The sequence below is a fragment of the Dermacentor andersoni genome, chromosome 1, assembly GCF_023375885.2.
Source record: "Dermacentor andersoni chromosome 1, qqDerAnde1_hic_scaffold, whole genome shotgun sequence".
In the NCBI taxonomy this organism is placed as follows: Eukaryota; Metazoa; Arthropoda; class Arachnida; order Ixodida; family Ixodidae; genus Dermacentor; species Dermacentor andersoni.
Genome location: NC_092814.1, coordinates 329,500,539 through 329,521,268, shown reverse-complemented (window position 1 = coordinate 329,521,268; position 20,730 = coordinate 329,500,539). Strand labels below are relative to the sequence as shown.

Genomic DNA, 20,730 nt, shown 5'->3' with positions numbered 1-20,730 from the left:
ATATTCTTGTGGCAGATAGCAGCACATTTCTAGCGCTTAAGCTAAGTTATTCGATGAGGCGGCCACAACTTCTACGAGAAATCAAAATACTTCACTGAAGAATTAATATAATTACAGTAATTAACTTCTTGATTATTTATTTTATGGCAAATATTTAAATTTGCGAATGGTAGTTCCCGAATTCGCAACGCTTGCGCCCTTGAAACGAATTCTCAGGACTACACATGGTTTCGATTCGGATACTACTTTTCAATGTGTCCTGCGAAATGCATTGTCGTTCCAGTTGCCATTGTACTTAAATGCATAAAACAACGTTTAAACAGTGTTTTCTTTAAAAAAAAAGTAAGTGGAACAACAGTGCATTTTTACCGCAAGTTTGACGGCGCATATTTCGAATACGGTGCCATCCTCGGAATTTGTTCGAAGTCGATATGTCTTGCAAACTCACTAGGTACAATTTGTACATTGAGATATGTGCCGCAATTAATTAATTAATTAATTAATTAATTAATTAGGCAGTTCGTTAAGGGTGGTACCGTCGATTTCAGGCCGTTGCTTGTCCGTCGCTCCCGATGGCACCCTTGCTGGTCTGGGCACCTGGCCCTCAATTCTCCGTTCGTGTCAGACCACACGTTGCAAACAAGGATCGCAGCAACTCCTCCGCGTGTAGAGGTTTATGTACATATGTAGATTTCGCCAACACCTTGAGGAGTCATCCACTCTATCTCTCTCATCGCTCTCCCCTAAAAAGGCCCGAATTCCCCGTTTTAAGCTATTCTAATAACACATGAATTCCACTTCTCCGCCCCTCGGCAGCGTAGGACGGGAGAACACTACCAATCACAAGCGGTTTTACAAGCGCACAACTGTCACGAACCAATGGTTAGTTCAACGCAGCCCAAACGTCTTCTTTCGGCTACAAGTCGGTGCTACAGATAAATTTTGGGATTAGATGTGTTTGCTGACCAAAATATGGGCGCTGGTGAACATTCAGCACTACAACCACCGCGATACTAGTGATGCCTCATATAGTGGCCATGGCGTGGAGCTTCTGAGCTTCACATCACGCGTTCAAACCCGGCCGTGGTGGCCACATTTCGATGTGGTTGAAATTGAACAACGCTCACGTGCTTTGGATTTAAGTGAACGTTGAAAAAAAAGAAAGACAAACGCAAAGTGGTCAAAATTATTTTGACGTCCCCTGCCACGGTGTGGCTTATAACGGGATCGTGGTTATGGAGAGAAAAAAACCGCAGGATTCATCATCAGCAGCAGCAGCCTGGTTACGCCCAATGCAGGGCAAAGGCCTCTCCCATACTTTTCCAACTACCCCGGTCATGTACTAATTATGGCCATGTTGTCCCTGCAAACTTCTTAATCTCATCCGCCCACCTAACTTTCTGCCCCCCCTGCTACGCTTCCCTTCTCTTGGAATCCAGTCCGTAACCCTTAATGACCATCGGTTGTCTTCCCTCCTCTTTACATGTCCTGCCCATGCCCATTTCTCTTTCTTAATTTCAACTAAGATGTCATTAACTCGGGTTTGTTCACTCACCCAATCTGCTCTTTTTTTTATCCCTTAACGTTACACCCATCATTCTTCTTTCCATAGCTCGTTGCGTCGTCCTCAATTTAAGTAGAACCCTTTTCATAAACCTCCAGGTTTCTGCCCCGTACGTGAGTACTGGTAAGACACAGCTGTTATACACTTTTCTCTTGAGGGATAATGACAACCTGCTGCTCATGCTCTGAGAATGCCTGCCAAACGCACCCGAGCCCATTCTTATTCTTCTGATTATTTCAGTCTCATGATCCGGATCCGCGGTCACTACCTGCCCTAAGTAGATGTATTGCCTTACCACTTCCAGTGCCTCGCTACCTATCGTAAACTGCTGTTCTCTTCCGAGAGTGTTAGACATTACTTTAGTTTTCTGCAGATTAATTTTTAAACACACCCTTCTGCTTTGCCTCTCCAGGTCAGTGAGCATGCATTGCAATTGGTCCTCTGAGTTACTAAGCAAGGTGATATCATCAGCGAATCGCAAGTTACTAAGGTATTCTACATTAACTCTTATCCCCAGTTCTTCCCAATCATGAGGATTCAGTTTTTGACAAGTCCGCACTTATTTTCGGGCGATTAATGGTGACACAATGAAATAAACAACGGAATGCGGAAGGAAATCGGAAAATCTGTGCAGTGCATGACTTTAAACGTATAAATCACGCTGCCGCTGATCTAGTCTTTAAAATATATTGTTACGATGGGGTGCGTTTATTTAAAGATGAATTGATGAAAAGGGGCCGCGCCGACACCGAGCCCCTGCAAGGACACACGCACTTCGTTCCCCTCTTCCTCCGTTCTCCCTGTAGCTTTAGCGTAAAACTCCTCCCTTCACAGACAAAGCCCACTGGGCGAGTAACTGTTACGTCCACTCGGAATTACGGGAATGACAACGTTTCAGGCGGGTGACGTGAGCAAGCTGCGTCTTCTTAGACCGGTAGCCATTAGCAACGAGACGAGCAATCGAATAGGTCACATCACTTAGGCAATTGGTAATGAGGAAAGGCCCGGTGTAACGAGCAGAAACTTCTGGCACAGGCCACGCTTGCGAAGTGGTGCTGAAATCGTAAGCCCATGTAACAGTTTTGGCGAACGGTGCGGGGTAAAACAATGGCGCTCCCGTAGAACGACTACGAACCGCGCGCAGAAGCGCAATCCGTGGAGCTTCGCCGAAGTCGCCGAATTGCCGGTCTGCCACCACAGATGGCTTCCGACGGTAACAACCCGCCACCTTCTTTCAGCTACCCATGGCAGCCCTACATTGAACCTCGAACCTTCGCCGTAAAAGCCGGGGAAGACGTGGATGGACGGCTCCGCTTTTACCAACGCGCAAGTCGGTTCAATGGGTGGAATGACACCGCCCAGCTTAACAACGTTGCCTTCTTCCTCAAGGCAACCACGTCTGTGTGGTTTGAAAAACCCGAAGAAAGCTTGACGACGTGGGAAAAGTTCGTAGATGAAATCAGGAAGTGCATCGAGGAAGGGTTGAAGTTGTGCAAGGCTCTGGCCCCTCAAATGACAGACGAGGACAAAGTTGGTCATCTTTTAAAAGGGATCGCGAGAGGACGTGTACTAGTTCCTCATCGGAAAAGACAGTCTGGACTCGGTAAGTGACGTCATTCGGCACTGCCGTACATTTGAAGCCTTGAAAGCTCGACGTATAACACCAAAGTTCGGCCGCCTGCCCAACGTAACTAACGTCGCCAGTGTTGACGTGGTCCAAGCTCCATCCGACCTTGCGTCAGTTATTAGGCAAATGATGCGCTAAGAGCTTGACCGACGTGAGACGGCTTCCCTCTCGACTCTGCGGGCTCGACAGCCCTTTTCTCACTGCGACTTCTGTGAGACGTCCATCAATGCCGCCTCCGTAGACGCCTACAACTTCGCTCCTCGTTCAAGAGTGCCAAACCTACTATGAACGCGCATCTCAATTATTAGTTCCACGACTGTTGCTCACTCAGACCACCTGCAGTCTCTCAAGTGTGGGACGGCCGTGCCAGTTACCCTGCTACGGACAATTTCGGTGCGTCCCGTGAGCGCCCCATCTGCTTCCAATGCGGTATTCGCGATCATGTAGCCAGATTTTGTACTTATCACCGTCGCACGTCACCACCGTCCCATGAGTGACCGCGCACTTTTTATCGGCGTAGCAATCGGCACGGAGACGGGACACGTTGCCCTTGTGACTCCGATAGCAGGAGAAACCACCACGCGAATTACCGTTGCGACTCACCAGCTTCTATGCGGAGCTTGACGCCACCGCCTTCAGGCCAGCACAGGTCTCAATCTCCACGACGACGTCTCACGTCACCGCCGCCGGGAAACTAGGCGGCGTGACCAATGGAGGTGAGCTATTGAGCTATCCACCTATTGTAGTGTGCACCGCGAACGTTTAATTCTCCGATAACGTGTATCAAGCCGAATTTGCAGTGCTTGCTCAATCCACTCACAACGCAATTCTTGGCCTCGATTTCCTACAACAGTGAGGTGCCACTGTTGACTGCGGTACTGGCGAGCTTTTCCTGTCTCCTCTATGTTGCGTTCTCCAGGGTGGCGTACCCCACCACTGCCGAAAGTTGTTGTGACGCCGTTTCTCACAGCTCGACCGGCGTTACTATTGGGTAGCGTGGCGTTGTCGGCAGGCTGCAGGCGTCCGGTAGACCATGGCGACCAGGTAGGGACGAGACGACTTCTAGTGCGAAATTTGCACGGTTTATTCAATGGTTGGTGAAAGATGAGGAGAATTAACTGAAAAAGTACATTGCGGGGCCCCTTAAATTTGGCCCACTAAAATTGTAGGCGGGATCTTGCTCACGTCAACGTCACGTGACATGTAATGAATCCCACGGTGATTGGCGGTGGCACCCACTTCCGAAGGACGATGTTTTCCCTAGCTTGCCTACGCTGGTGGCAACCCGTGGGTCCTAGGGATCGTAATCAGCTGATCCTTTCTCTTTCGCGCGTCGTTGGTTCGCGGAAAGGGCGTTTGGTTGTGGATGGGTGGCTGATCTATTCTCCTAGTTGACGTCTTCACGAGCGTGCCTCCGCCGACAGCAGCCCGCGGGTCCTGGGGATCGTAGGCAGCTGATCCCTTCCCTTTCGCGCATCGTTGGTTTACGGAAAGAGTGTCTGGTTGTGGAAGGGCGGCGGATCCATTCTCCCAATTGACAGTTCGCAGAAAGGGTTTTCATGCACACACACAAAGGGGCCTGTGAATACTGCGGGGCGCCCGCCAGACCGGCATACACTCGAGACAACCATAGAAAAAGGATTATAGCCTGCGTTGACCATCTGACGCGTTATGCTGAAACCGCAGCGATGCCAACGGCCACGGCTCTTGAGGTTTCGAGCTTCCTCCTGTCCTCCGTTATACTGCGTCATGGGCCCCCTCGTGTTATTGTGAGCCATCGTGGTTGCCAGTTCATGGCCGATGTAGTCGAAGAGCCGTTGCGTCTCTGTGCTTGTCAGTTTCGCCACGCGACCCCGTATCACCTGCAGACAAATGGTCTCGTCGAGCGCACTAACAGAACTTTTTATTTATTTATTTATTTATTTATTTATTTTCAAATACTGTTGGCCGTCTTGGCCGTAACAGGGTGGGTACAGCAGGTTTGCACATAGCGTAAGAAATGTAAGCACTTTACAAACGTAAATAGGACATGAAGCAATGAATGTTGGAAATACAATGCAAAACAAATAATGAAATACAAATACAATAGCTTTGCTAAGAAATACATGTTTCTAACATTGTGCCAGTGATATTGGAAGCGGCATAAAAGAAAGACTATTGTATGTATTTCTAGAATAGTGTGACAATGTTTGCACGGCACCACTAAGATTAAATTTCATAAAAGGTTTTTAACGCGTTCCTCAAAGATTTCAATGCTACTCGACTGCAAAACAGAAGCCGGCAAACTGTTCCATTCCTTAATCGTTCGCGGAAAAAATGAATAAGCGTACGTGTCCAGATATGCTTTTGGAATTGAGAACATGCAATGATTGCTTGATCTGACGTTTCTAGCCTGCCTGGGAGCAAGATAGGGTGTGGTTAGATTAGATTGTGGGGTTTTACGCGCCAAAACCACTTTCTGATTATGAGGCACGCCGTAGTGGGGGACTCCGGAAATTTCGACCACCAGGGGTTCTTTAACGTGCACCTAAATCTAAGTACACGGGTGTTTTCGCATTTCGCCCCCATCGAAATGCGGCCGCCGTGGCCGGGATTCGATCCCGCGACCTCGTGCTCAGCAGCCTAACACCATAGCCACTGAGCAACAACGGTGGGTAGGGTGTGGTTTCAATATTGAAGTGGCCTTTTGATAACAAAAAAAGAAATTTAAGTCTAGCCAACTTCCGCCGTTGAGCCAGTGGAGGCAAATCAAGCAACCGAAGCATTTCGGAAACAGAGTCAGTCCGATAATACCGGGAAAGAATGAACCTTGCAGATTTTCTCTGTATCTTCTCAATGCGGTTTATTAATCCTGATTGAAACGGATCCCAAATGACACCGGCATACTCTAACGTTGGTCTAATGTAAGTTAAATATGCAAGTAGTTTGACGGCTGTCGTTGCTAGCTTTAATTTTCGGCGAAGGAACCATAACTTTTTTTTCTGCAGCTCCACAAATTCTGTCTATGTGTGATTTCCAACTTAAGTCTTTCGAAATTGTTAAACCTAGGTATTTTATCGTTTCAGCTTCGGTTAGAATTGTTGAGTTCATCTCATAATTACACTCAATAACATGCTTTGTTTCGTTTGTAACTCTGAGCATGACTGATTTAGATTCGTTAATTTTCATTTTACTTTTTGCGGCCCAGACTTCTACAGCTTTAAGGGCTTGACTAAGTGACGCCTGATTGTTTTGGTTATTGATTTCACGATATAATAAACAATCGCCTGCAAATAACCGGATGGCTATGTCGTTACTTATGTTATGAGCAATATCATTTATGTAAACTACACATCTTGCTTTCTAGACAACATGCTTTCGATGTACATTGATTCCAGACACAAAAATTGGGATATCTTGCCTTTTATCACATACGCCTACAACACTGCAAAGCATGAAACTATTGGCTACACTCCTTTCTATCTCTTTTATGTCAGACCACCCCGCACCTCCACCAAAACTGTTATACGATGGGGTGCGTTTATTTAAAAATGAATTGATGAAAAGGGACCGCGCCGACACCGAGCCGCTGCAATGACAAGCGCACTTCGTTTTCCTCTTTCTCCGCTCTTCCTCTAGCTTCAGTGCAACAATATATATCAGTGTGGCTTTAGCCTCGAGGTTTCTTCTTTGTTTCTCGCTCTTTCTCGTGTTCTATAAAGTACGTGAACTAGCTGCTTTTAGTGTTGAAACGTTCCACTTGGTGGCACAAGCGCCTGAGCAAAGTATTATAACTTTCTTCTCGTCTCCCCAGGTTTTAAAACGAGCACGCGATAAAACATTTCAGATCCCACAGGTTGGCCAGAAAGCGGCAAAAGTTTTTTTTTTTTTTTTTTTTTTTTGTAATGACTGTCGACGAGGTAGACGAGGTAGAAAACAAGACAAACCACTAACGATTGCAGCAGTTCCGAACACCACGCAAAGAAGCAAACGAAAAAGTTTGCCACCAAGCTTCGTCTAGACGGACCTCAAAGCGGAAGTCGTGAATTTGTTGCCGCGCTTCCCCCAGAATGCGCAAGACAGCTACTGCGCAGGCATATGGCGACATAAAACTTCTTCCGCAGGAAGAGTCTAACTTGCTTGAAAACTATATGTAAACAGAGTGCGTATATGATGCGCCCTAACGCGGAGAAAATTGCGTGCTGTATACGGTCAATGGTGACTGGGTAGAGCGCATTGCAAGCACGAAACGCGTGCTGTCGGCCATTTAAGTACACCATCAAACTCGGGAATGGCGTGATGACCCAAGAGAATGCGGGACCCGCTGGTGTCTGCCTTGCCCGTGCGACGCAGACAGAAAAAAAGTCTGTTTCCTGGTAACTTGATAATGCCCTTGGTTTATGAGGCGCGAGCACAACGCAAATTTTCAAATCCGTTGGTTTCAAGGCGTATATACCGATTGTTCCGAAACTCAGTGCGATGGATTTGCACGTCATCGTAGACAACACGCGAAGCAGTGCTTAAGAATTTGAAAGCGCGCACGCATAGTTTTTGCGAAGCACAATTCGGCGGTTATATGGTAAACTGAGCATTTTTGTTTTCTATGTGTAGATAATTTTTCGACGAGGTTTAGTAAGGTTCATCAACGTGCGGACTTTAATTAAATATTATGCGTCCTCAACGCACGTCAACTGCATGAAATATGGGCGAACGAAGTACGATTACAATTACCTCTTGACTACGGGAATATATCCGGACGTTCTTTAAATGACATATGCTAAAAGAACTTTTTTCATCTCTACCGTTAAGGCTTTAGCATGTATTTCAGAATAAAGATAATGTAGTCTGGGGAGCTAAACGCGGTTTCGAATGATGCCAGTTAAAAAAAATGGCAGTGGCTTAGCTTGGCTATGCCAGGATCTACGTAGCGAAAGCTAAGGCATAGCATGGTTAGCCTTGGTTAATTTTGATTGCAAGTCCAGGTTAGTCTGGTTGTCTAGCTATGTTGCGGCGTTTAGCCGGTCCTTCGGCACGCTGTTCGTCTGCTTTCTGGGCGATTCGTTTCCTCTTCATCTCGTTCCGATGTTGATTCCAGGCCTCCTCCTGCTTGTCTACGCCGTCCATACTACCGCCTCAACTGTGGTTGCGGCGCACACTAGCTCTCCTTTTCAATCCTCCGACATGTTATCAGGCATGCGACGCAGCTGGCGAAGCGAGCGGAGGCGAACGCAACGACGAGGAACGCGTGTGACGAGGAACTCGGTGTGACGTCATGTGCCTCCTTGGAGCAGGGCCACGGCGAAATTGCAAGTTCGCAGCCAGTAAAGTTTTCGCTTTAAAAAAGACACTTATTAAATAAGTGTCTACACTTATTAGACACTTATTAAATAAAATTGGCAAAAGCAACATTTTTGTTGGCAGTTGCAAAAGAAGACGAAGTATAAAGAAATTGCTGTTTCGCCCGAAGGGTGAAGCATTCACAGCGATTGCAACGTTTAGCTTTGCGCTCGACCTCCTTAGACGGTTTCCCAACTAAATACGGCGGCAACACGTTGCGACGCAGCTAGCGAGAGGCTGCGCAGCAGCGACAATTAATGTCCCTGCAACTACCAGGCGTTGTTGTAATCTCAGCGCTGACACCCGTTGTTGCAAATGGGTCGCAAGCCCCAAGGGTAGCGTTGGCCTGGCGGCCTGGGGCACAACTGGAAGCATCCGAAGGTCCCGGCAAAGCATGAGTCGACTGGTAACAGAACAACTTGTTTATTCTAGCATCGCAAAAGAGCGGGCGGTCAGGTCGACCGAAGTGGAAAGACGGGAGAGCACGTAACTCAACGGAAGAAATCGGAGCCTCTCCCTTGGCGTCCGGGGGCAGCTGCTTTTATACTCTCGCAGTCGCGGGCAAGAAGGAACGTCTCTGGATGAGACCACGTGACGGCGGCGCTCGGGCACGTCGAGACTAGAAGGTGACGCATCCGCCGGGCTGGCGCCGGTCAGACCTCCTCGCTTCACACTTGGGGAGCTCCTCTCCCCGGCTGCCGCGCCTTAATTGACAAGCGTGGGCACCAACATGCACACACACACACGCGCGCACACGAAGACACGTGGCATTGAAACATGCCTGGACGCGCTTGGCGGGGAGACGTATCGGCGGCGCTGAACGGGCCAAAATGTCCGCCGCTTGGAATGAAGCCCCGGCGTCCGTTGCATCCGCGCCGGCTATACCGCGCGTCGTAGGCGAAACGTAACAGCGTCTACAACGCTGGCGTAACGAGTAGCGCAGCCAGTGGTATTGCAGGCGTTGAGCTTCAAGGATGAACGTCGATCACACCGGGAGATATCCGTCAGTGTTTGTCAGTGCCAAGGAGGCTGCAGGAAAACAGCTGGAGTGAAGGGAGCGCCCGTCGATGGATGGATGGATGTTATGAGGGCGGTGGGTTGCGCCACCAAGCTCTTGCTATTATACTGCCTAATGCCCTGTGCCTAGGTTAAAAAAAGGAAAAAAAAGAGAAAAGAACACAGTGCTCGTGTTAAAAAGGGCCCCCAAGACTGCACAGCGGCGCTGACACGCCAAAAATTCAAGGGCTAAACAGTTTTCGATTACTGTTATTTATCAAACAAGCATTTCGTGGTTCAATGTAGCCCTGTAGTCCGGGCGCCAGTTCCACCACGGGTACTGTGTCGGAGCTCATATTTCATGTGACTGTATGTGTGTCAGCATTAATTGTCACAAAAATCACAGTATTTTCTCCTTTAGATTTGCACATTAGACAGCCAAATTATATGGAGCAGGACCTTCACCTTAATACTGCGCTGATCCATATGCTACAAAGTACTGAAGATGTGTAATGCTTTCCCCCAGGAAGTTTTTATTGCTGATGATGCCAGGAAACCAAGCCTGATGCCACCAACGCTCAGAAATCTAATCGGGAGCGCGCACAATGTTCTTGCACACGTGGTGTGATGTACCCTAGCGCTGAGGTGCTTCTTGTATTATGTAGGAGAATAGGTTGTGCACATGCGTTTAAGCTCACGAACTTCATTTGCACCAAACTAACATGTCCAAGCTTTCATACTTGCTTTTTAAGAAGCCTACTGCACCATGAATAGGCCGGCTGCTTTTAACTGCACCAAAGAAAACTTAAACCAATACAAATAATGGTGACATCATTTTATGCTTCGAGTGTCCAAATTAGTAACCTCTAGATGCGGAACCCTTATATATAGCTTTCATTGATTACGAGAAAGCGTTTGATTCAGTCGAAACCTCAGGAGTCATGGAGGAATTACGGAGTCAGGGTGTAGACGAGCCGTATGTAAAACTACTGAAAGACATCTATAGCGGCTTCACAGCCACCATAGTCCTGCATAAAGAAAGCAACAAAATCCCACTAAAGAAAGGCGTCAGGCAGAGAGATACGATCTCTCCAATGCTATTCACAGCGTGTTTACACGAGGTATTCAAAGACCTGGATTGGGAAGAGTTATGGATAAGAGTTAATGGAGAATACCTTAGTAACTTGCGATTCACTGATGATATTGGCTTGCTTAGTAATTCAGGAGACCAACTGCAATGCATGCTCACTGACCTGGAGAGGCAAAGCAGAAGGATGGGTATAAAAATTAATCTGCAGAAAACTAAAGTAATGTTTAACAGTCTCGGAAGAGAACAGCAGTTTACTATAGGTAGCAAGGCACTGGAAGTGGTAAGGGAATACATCTCCTTAGGGCAGGTTGTGACCGCGGATACGGATCATGGGACAAATAATCAGAAGAATAATAATGGGCTGGGGCGCGTTTGGCAGGTATTCTCAGATCATGAACAGCAGGTTGCCATTATCCCTCAAGAGGAAAGTGTATAGCAGCTGTGTCTTACCAGTACTCACCTACGGGGCAGAAACATTGAGGCTTACGAAAAAGGGTTCTACTTAAATTGAGGACGACGCAACGAGCTATGGAAAGAAGAATGATGGGTGCAACGTTAAGAGATAAGAAGAGAGCAGATTGGGTGAGGGAACAAACGCGAGTTAATGACATCTTAGTTATACAATATACAATATATTTTATTAACTCTCTCAAGGTTACATCAGCAACAAAGGAGAGCTGCGTTGCAAGAAAGGCAAAAATCAGCAACAAAGGCAAAAAGCTGCGTTGTTGCATCTTGAGAGCCACCCTGCGCCCTCTGCCGGACTAGCCCAGCAGCTGATCACAGCAACAGTGGAAGAGTGCACTCACAAACACAGAAGAAATACAGCCACAAGAATATCTACATCTGACATTTGCATGAAGTTACGCCTCTACTATCACTGGACGTTATTTGACAAAAACTACTCCACATATTCCATGCACACGAAACTCATTTACAATCAACCGAGATACAATGCAAGTAAAATGAAGGTACACGAAGCTATCTATATGTTCTAATCACGAACTATATACATTCAAACATGGGAATAAGTTTGACTAATTTATGCCGTGAAGTCTCAAGTATGGTGTTCTTTTGCAGAATATTGAGATAATGTGATAAATTATATGTCTCTGACTGCTTACCGTATGTTGTGCGGCAGAAAGGTACACACCATGACATTTTGTTCCGGGTATTGTAGGATAGAATCGAACGAGTCAGATTGAGACTTGATAAAAGGAACTCATTCTTAGTGAAAACAGCGTTTTTATACATAGAGATTAACTTGAATGGGAATAACTCTGATTTTGTCATGATATTAAGCCTTGCAAAGTAGGGACCCGTATGAGTACACCACGGTACATTAGCTAATAATCTAATTACTCGTTTGAAATCAGAAAAAGCAGTTGAAATCAAGAAAAAGAAATGGGCATGGGCAGGACATGTAATGAGGGAAGATAAGCGGTGGTAATTAAGGGTTACGGACTGGATTCCAAGGGAAGGGAAACGTAGCAGGGGGCGGCAGAAAGTTAGTGGGCGGATGAGATTAAGAAGCTTGCAGGGACAACATAGCCACAATTAGTACATGACCGGGGTAGTTAGAGAAGTATGGGAGAGGCCTTTGCCCTGCAGTGGGCGTAACCAGGCTGAGGATGATGATGATATGCGGAGTAAGTTGAGAAGTTGTGTGCGTAATTAACGAAGCTATGTTAATTAAATTTTCAATAATTGATCTTAGGTGGCTAAAGAAAATTAGTAGTTTGGAGCCCGTTCTCGAGATTAGCCGAGCGAAGAAGTTTGGTTAAACATGCTAGTCTTGATTTCGGTAGTGTATAAAATATTCGCCAGTGCAATTTCAAACAGTCAGGGCAACCGTTGGTCTCGGTCAACCTAGTGAACAGGCAGGTTTCAGCAAAGAGTATTCAATGATTCACATTGATGTGACCAATCAGCTAATCAGGATATCTGCGGAGCACAGCACCTACACTGTATACTGCGTCTGCCAGCTATCGTGTATCCAGTACAAAATTGAAAGAAACGTAAAACTCGCATGTTTTTAGCCTGTTACTTTTTGCCCGATATTTTTTTTTCTAGCAGATAATACTGCTATTCAACCAACTACAGACAAAACTTTTACTCAGTGACGTACCGGCGGTGGAGTATCACCACACACGGATATCTCGTTCGATTTTGTGTCTGACACGGGAACTAGAGTTACTGCTGTCTGCGTCAGTATGGTTATACTGCCACGTGCGCTTCATGCCGCGCCATGATAGAACGCCGCAGCCGAAAGCTACTGAATCATCAGCGGCCTACTAATTTCTACTAATATATCCGCCTGTCCAAGTTCAAGGACACGGGTTCCATCCCATCCGCGGCAACGGCATTTAGGTTATGGCAAAATAAAAAACAAAAGAAGCAACGTTGGTGCGCTTATACTTGTAGGTGCCAGATGAAAAACGCCGTGTGGTCAAAATAATCCGGAGAAGCTTCACTACAGGGTGCCATATAATTAGATCGTAGTTTTGACTCCTAAAATGCCAGAATTTGTTTAGTATATTTTTACAATCTACTTCAAGCGTGAATTCCAGAACAAGAAATATTTTCGCCAACTGAACATCACTGAATATGCTACCAATTTTACATCTGAGCTGTTACGAGCACTTACATGACCGTTTCTGTATACGACTGCAGCGATATAAGGCCTACGGTGGCAAAGTACTACGGCGTACAGCGGTGGGCCCAGTACTAATGAAAAGGGAGGCTGCAATGCGTCCTTCATCAGAGCCGCGAATGTGCTTGGAAATGTAATTATCAAAAGGCAGAGAACAAAAGTTATATTGAAAACTAAATTTTTATCCTTACGTGCGCTAACTTAGATGTGAGTTTGCGACACACCATAATGAGATACTGCGGATAAAGTTTGACGCTCTATGGTTCTTAATGTAGCACACCCAATGCACGATACCGTTAGGTTTTCATTTCGCCCCCTACTGATGTGCGGCTGCCGCGGCACCCTCAGCTTTACTTAAGACACAAACCTCGTCTCAGCACTCTTGGCTAAGCGCAGCATTAGTTTGGGCGGTATACCAAGTAGCGTAATCATCGCCCCGTGAGCGTCTCACTGGCGTCCACAACCTTATCGACGCTAACGCCTTCTGCTAATTTTTTAGTACTCGGCGCATAATCACCGGCCTTTCCTGCGGATATGTGAGGATGGCGTCGAGACCTCCATCCCAAATCTCCTAAATGAGGACTTCTGCATTAGAAAGGTGGGAGAATGCCTGCGTAAAGGTTCGCTCTTTCTGACGTACGAGTTGCAAGGATTATAGCATACATCTGCGAAGGTTTGTTTCTTTCATTTCTTCTTATGAAGTTAAAGTATTTTTCAGTTGGTCATTGAAAGGTGTTTCGTCTTGGCAAATCGGTGAAGAGGTAGTTTTGCGAGTATTTTGCGCTATTTCATAGCTATTATTGCCTGGGCTGAACAGAACACACGTCCCGTTTCGCCCTAGCGGGAAAGGCAAGAAGTTGAAGAAAGCCAGCGGTGCAGTTGGGCGCCGAACTGCGTCTCCTGTGGCCTGCTATAAAACTTCATTTGCGTTTTTTGTTTTATGTTCACGCTTTCATTGAAATGGCTGTAAAGCAATAGCAGTCTTTAGACTGTACGAGCACATACCACGCCATTAAATTCCCTTACACATTAATCACAATCTGTCTCTGATTAGCTATCGCGTGCACGAAATTGCCGCTGTAAGAGTTGGGGTTGGGCATGTCAAAAGGGATAGCTGGCCCATGCCGTCGTCCGACTCATCCACGCTAAGGACGTCACTGAAGGAAGAAACATGTTCTCAACTAGAACGAGGAGTACTGGGTTTATTTACAATAACCCCACGAAGGGTGGAGAACGTTACATCTCATCAGTCTGCTGAGAAGCCATTGAGAAGCCGAAAAAGTCTCCTTAAACCCCCTCTGTCCTCTCTAGATCCCTGGGAGAGGGAAATCTGCCGTGCTACCTGCGCCTATCTGTTGGTTTCAGATCTGTTCTATAGCGCAGGGAGCGAGCAAGCAGCGTGACCCCCCGAGGTCGGGGTTAGTGCGGCGCCGGCCTATGCTTTTTCTTGCTGAAGGTGGCGACCAAATTATTGGCCGATAGACCACTCTAGACAAGTGTGGTTGCCAGAGTACGTCAATATTGGATGACACCTGTACTGCCCCGAGCACTTCTAAAAAAAAAATAATGTAAGGTTATATGTTGTACAACCGCAATCAGATTATGAGACACAATGTATGCGGGACTTCCAACTAATATTGACCCAATGCGTTTCTTTAAGGTACACAAAATCGTCTGGTACACAAGCGCATTTGCATTCCGCCGCCATCGGAATGCGCCGCTGCAGTCGGAGTCGAACGCGCAACCTCTTGGTTAGACGCGTAATGCCACACACACTGGGATACACCGCGATGCGTACCCCGGAATTTTATGTCCAATGTGTCTTCTACCACGTTACAAGCCGAATGACTGATGCCGTTGACCTTTCCGACTTGAGGCAGCAAGCAGAAACATCATCGCTGTGTGGGGTTTTTTTTTTCTTGCGACGCGCAAAATTGACAAGCTGCGCATGTCCGGTAGTGCTCTGAATATGAAGATATCAGCGGCATCTCCTTTCGATGCGATAGCACGCAGAAAATGATCATCGTAGCTCTCCAATGGGTTCGATGGGCTCGCTGAAGAAACACGTGCGGCAGTAGTGATGCTTCCGCACCTCGAGCAGAACCAGCAGCGTCAGTCGAACGGTTTCTTGCTCGGCAGACATCTTGGCAAGCGGCTATGCTGCGCGCCGAATCCACCTTTATACTTCAGACTTAACCACATGGATGGCATACTTTCGATGACTTTTGTTTCGCCAGTTCACACCGTTTCAAGTTTAATTCAAGGTATAAATTCATTCCAGCGTCGAAGATGCATTCGCAAGGGACGCGCTAGCACACCATGCAGCGTAACGAGTGGCTCGACATACAGCCACGAATTATCAGCAAATATCAGTAAAGACTTAGAGGAAGCTTTAGCTCGGGCGCTCCTATCTAAATACATGTAAAAGGAGAATTCGTTTTTCTCGGCAACCACTGCACCAAATTTGACGAGGTTTGTTGCTTTTAAAAGAAAAACTTAAATTCTAGTGACTGTTGGTTTCGAATTTTTGATTTAGGTCCTTCATTTTTTATTAAAATTTGACAAATATCGCAAATTTTCAAAAAAAGAAACTATCAAGTTTACAACTCTAACTCTAAAACGAAAAACGATAATACAATTCTTTGAATTGCTTCTAATAGCACATCTAAAGCGGACAAAATTGATATGCTATACATGAATATAAAATAATTTAGTAATATGGAAATACAGCTTTTGCAGAACCTCTGTAAACAACGTAACAAATTCACGTCAGATATAAAATGACATGTCAAATTTGTCCGCTTTCAATGGTATAATGGATGCCGTTCACAGAGCCACGATATATGTTTTTGATGCAGAGTTATGAATTTGTAAACTTCGTTTTCTATTGTTTTCGAACTTCCGAATTTTTGAAAATTCTTTTAACAAGATCCAGGACCTAAATCGAAATTCCGCATCCAAGAGTCACTAGAATTTAACTTTCTCTCTCAAATGCAACAAACTTCATTGAAATCGGTCCAGGGGTTATCTCAGAAGAACGTTTTTGCGTTTTACATGTATTTGAATAGGCCGCGTCGGAGTTGGGCCCGAGCTAAAGCTTCCTCTTAATATTAAGGCTTAAAGACCCACATCAATGCTGGAGCTATGAGAGACGCAGCGGCACAGGACTCCGGATTGACTGGGGTGGTATTTTGCGGGCTTTCTTCTCTGCCCAATCGAGCGCCCACTGCTGACGGCACTTGTAGCGCGTCGTCACCTAAGCTCTTGTCGAATGGCGAAAAGAACGGAAAATGAGAAGAAAATGGCGAAAGAGCTGGTAGAACACAAATCGTGAGCTAATGCTCAAAGTGATGATGCCAGCCGACAAGCAAATGATTCGCGTCACGCCCTATTTTGTATGTAACTGTCTTGTGCGCTTTCTTCCGTTTTTGATTGTTTTTATCACAAATGTAGAAATTACTGAACCTGGCACATAGCGTAATTTCAATTCCGATCAAATGCGTGAGAAAATGCGCATTAGTTGGTCAATATATACCAGTCCCCCCTCATCTGCCCCCTCCTTGGATTGCGGAGCTAAAGCCGGAATTATCATCCTTGTATTTAGCAGAAATCCTTGAATAAGCCCAAGCTTCGAAATATTGTCGTCAAAGTAAGGCATGGAATACACCGACGTTACATTTTTCTGTCTCGCAATGCGCGAGGGTGGTTTCCCAGAAGGGCTAGTAAATTTCGCTGCACATTTCCAGAAGCGATAACTCGAAAATGGTGCTAGTCCCAGAATGTTAGTTTACACGCACCAATTAAGTACTTCAAAGAGTCAGTTCAATTCCAGAATGTGTTCAGGAAGTATATACTGTAAGATAAATTATACGCTAATTTATTCGTGAAGTGAACGTTGCGACAAGGAGTGGAAATTTGTATTTTTGACTGATACGCTGAAATGCACCATCCACGAAATCTAGAGGAAAAAATTATTCAGGATTTTTTTTCTAAACTGCCAAGAGGTAAAGATAAGAGGCCTAAATCAACGTGCTCCGAGTAGATGTTAGTTCCTAATGCTAGAATACGCTATTAAGCAACAGAAAGAACAAACACTGCAGCGGGAACGTTTGGCAGTTTGAAACTATCACTTGGGCTGTTCAGGCTCATCAACAGCGAACTCGGTTTTCTAGCATGAGTAAGAGTACACCCTTGCAATTTTTTAACAATAGCACGCGAGCGTCGACCGCACGACGTGTCACTGGCCTTGCAGCGGTGAGGGGCACTCCTGAAGCGAATAGAGTAACAGTAGACATTCGAACAAGAATTAGCCTTGCACGACCGCACATAAAGTTGGCAATGCCGCCGTTAGTCGCCACTACAAGGCCACTGACAGGCCTTACGGTCGACGCTCGCGTGCTATTGTTAAAAAATTGCAAGGGTGTACATAGGAAAGGAAAAGCACACTCACATTTAGGTTGAACAGGACGGACTTCTGTCAATTAGCTCTCAGGGCTCACCGGTCGTAGCACCTCGGAAGTCGCGAGTACATGTCTCGACACGGGCGAAATCGTTTGCGTTGCGCCGTTGACTCACCCGAGAAAACAGCGCTCGTCCCGAAGCCCTCGAGCTATGTGCCATGCGCAATCCAGATTTCGACCATTTACGCGATTCGCGGCTTGAATGCATATTATCAAGATGTATTGAAATCACAGTGACAGTGGGTGTGGTTCTAAGCGAATGGAGCACAGAAATAGGAAGAAAAAACGATGCCTAGTTAGGGTTTCAGCGTGTAATGCGCTTCTGGCGGTTGTCGTGGTCATTAAAGAGTGTTGGAATGAAATGAGATACATGTGGGCGTAAGTTTTGACAATGGGGAAGCTAGTAAACATAGAACAACTTCTTCCTAAGAAAGGATCATCGCGTCCCGTTTAATTTGTCGCATATTTTTGCTTTAGATTTTCGTTGTCCTTTCAGGGCGCCATTCACAGCGGGGAACATCGCGGACAGTGGTTCATGGTTTCCACCGCGCTTATCTCAGCTCCCGTTGGCCGTTTTTCACCAATAACGCGGATTTGCGGGAATAAACACTGCCTCAGGCTGCACGCGTGTATTTATTTCGATTTATTTCTGAGAGCTTGTCTAACAGCCCCCACAACAAATTAACACCTCGAAACCAACCGGAAGACACGCTGTGCAGCAACTAGAATTTCCAGCTCCCGCGCTGCACATTTAACAAACAGTTCTTATGAACGCTAACGTTGGACATTCTCGCAGGCTCCGCTAGTTGTTAATTCGTACCTGTCAAGTAAATATATTCGGCCTCAACAAAGAGTACCGCTAGATCCGTGATTCAAGGCTTTAAAAAAAAAAAATCTGACAGAACCTCGAGTTTAGTTGCTCCCTTGCCGCACTGCACCTCCGAATTCGATTCCTAGCGGGTGATTAAGATTACGGAATCATCCTTACAAGATCGGCGGGGCTAGGCAAAGCATGACCTCGTTGCAGAAGAAACGACGTCATACAGCGTTTGTTTCCAGATTGCGGCTGCTGTAGACTCACTGTTCTTTATGGCCAGAGCTTCTTCGCGTGTGTTAACGATCAGCGGCGTTGTTAGCCCGACTACACTATTTTTTGTCGCTTGAAATATCATAAGGCTAACTTCGATAAGCACCAGTAATGTTTGAGTGAGCCATAGTCAACACCATTCCTGTCTAATAGGGCTATTAGCAGGACGCAGCAATTGCAATAAATAGCGCACCAGAACTAACTGCTGTCGCTTCCCGAGGACTCTGCTCTCCATAGAGCAGCACCTAAGGCATCGCCACACGGACTGTCGGGATACGGAAACGGGGAGCGAACATTCACCGCTCCGATGTTTTCGAAGTCCAGTCGATCTCACGTGGCACAATCCACCAGCCCAACATACATGGACGAGTGCGGGGTGAATCGGCAGACCGCGCGTAGTGTGCACAGCGGTGATGCAGCATTTGTATTCCACTCGATGCGCCTCTCTTCCGTCACATTACAATCTCTGGACGCTTCTCGAGTCTCGCTGGCAGAGCTTTTTCTTTTTCGTCTTCTTTTTGGTGCAGGACGGGCGAGATTTGTCTGCAATGGTAGTGTATTAGCCGGAATCTTTAGGGTATATATATATATATGTAGCAATTTTCATTCGATCATTTTAATTTAGTAATATATCTTGTAACTGTTCTTGCGAATGAACTGCAATTCAGATAAAAATGACTATAGCGGAAACGGAGCTCGGGCACTGGTGCTCGGAGTGCGAGTAAGACGAAGGGCTCAGATAGAACAGCCGACCCAGTGAACGGATGTCGTTTCAGTTCTTGGATTAAGCATTCGCATATTGCAAAATCCCAAAATGCCAGGTAGTTGGACAGAACCAAAGTAATGTGTTTTGCAGTCGCTTTGAGATACTCAGATTATTTTTTGCTGTCCGCCTAGTTACACACTTAGTCTTAATCCTTTATTTACTTATCAAATATTACAATTCAATAAACACTTTCTGTGAGGAGATTGCAGACCAACATGAAGAACTCCCAATACGGCTTTCTGCTGCCCAATACGTGCTACAGAAAATTGTTTTTCCAGGAGTGAAAGAAACCCTGCGAAAACCTGCAAAATTGTCGCCCCACCGGCCACTCGAGGCACTTTGCTTGAATTTGTGGGCTTCTTTCGGGGTCGAAAAACAATTTTATATAGCACGTATTGAGGAGCAGAAAGTTGTATCGTGAGTTTATCATGTTGCTCTACAGTTTCCTCAATGACAATTTTCAGGTAACTTTATTTTTTGAAAGGTCCATTAATTATTTAGAATAATTATGCAATTTGGCGAAATGTAAAAAGTAAGCTAAGCATCTCCAAGCGACGCCAAACAGTATCTTGGCTCTGTCCAGCTACGTGGCATTTGCAAATTTTAAAATCTTGATGCATGGTAGTTCGGACTCCCTGTGTATATGTGAAAGGTTTTGTTGAGCTAACGGGCAAAAATGTTACAAAAGGGGTTTATACATCACGAGGGTCCCAGAGTAGTTACGATGAAAAGAGGTCCCTCGGTAATAAATTTCCAGAAAATGTTCAATTGCCTGCTGCCTGTAAGCTAGAAATATGTTCAATCGTTTTCTGCGTTTATTTTACACCCATAAATTAGATTTTTCGGTGACTGTATTTTCGAGTTTCTTATTCCTTAACTTTTCTTTTTTTGCGGTAGATATCTGGTTGACTACGTTGAAGCTCAAACGTATTGCGAGACTCCAGATCCTACTTCTGATGACTGTAGCTGCATTCAATACACAGAATAAGAAAGTTTTCGGTAAGCAGTCTAACAAGCATAGAATGTTAGAAGGTGATGTCTGTACGCAGGAACTAATACAGTGCACCTGATATTCGCGCACTATAGAATGAGACTATTCGCAACATTTGTGGGTACAGAGCTTCAATGTACGATCCAAAAAAATATGACAAGCAGATGCGGCCCCGAGTTA

At 45.8% G+C, this 20,730-nt stretch overlaps 1 long non-coding RNA gene across 2 annotated transcripts in view; it reads right to left on the bottom strand.

Moving 5' to 3' along the window:
• LOC129381167 (uncharacterized) overlaps positions 1–17,940 on the bottom strand; it is a 40,316-nt gene extending 22,376 nt beyond the window's left edge. For both annotated transcript variants that reach the window (XR_008609402.1, XR_008609401.1), the window contains exon 1: positions 17,697–17,940. This is a non-coding gene — a long non-coding RNA (uncharacterized lncRNA). The remainder of the gene's footprint in view (positions 1–17,696) is intronic.
• Positions 17,941–20,730: the final 2,790 nt, after the last annotated feature.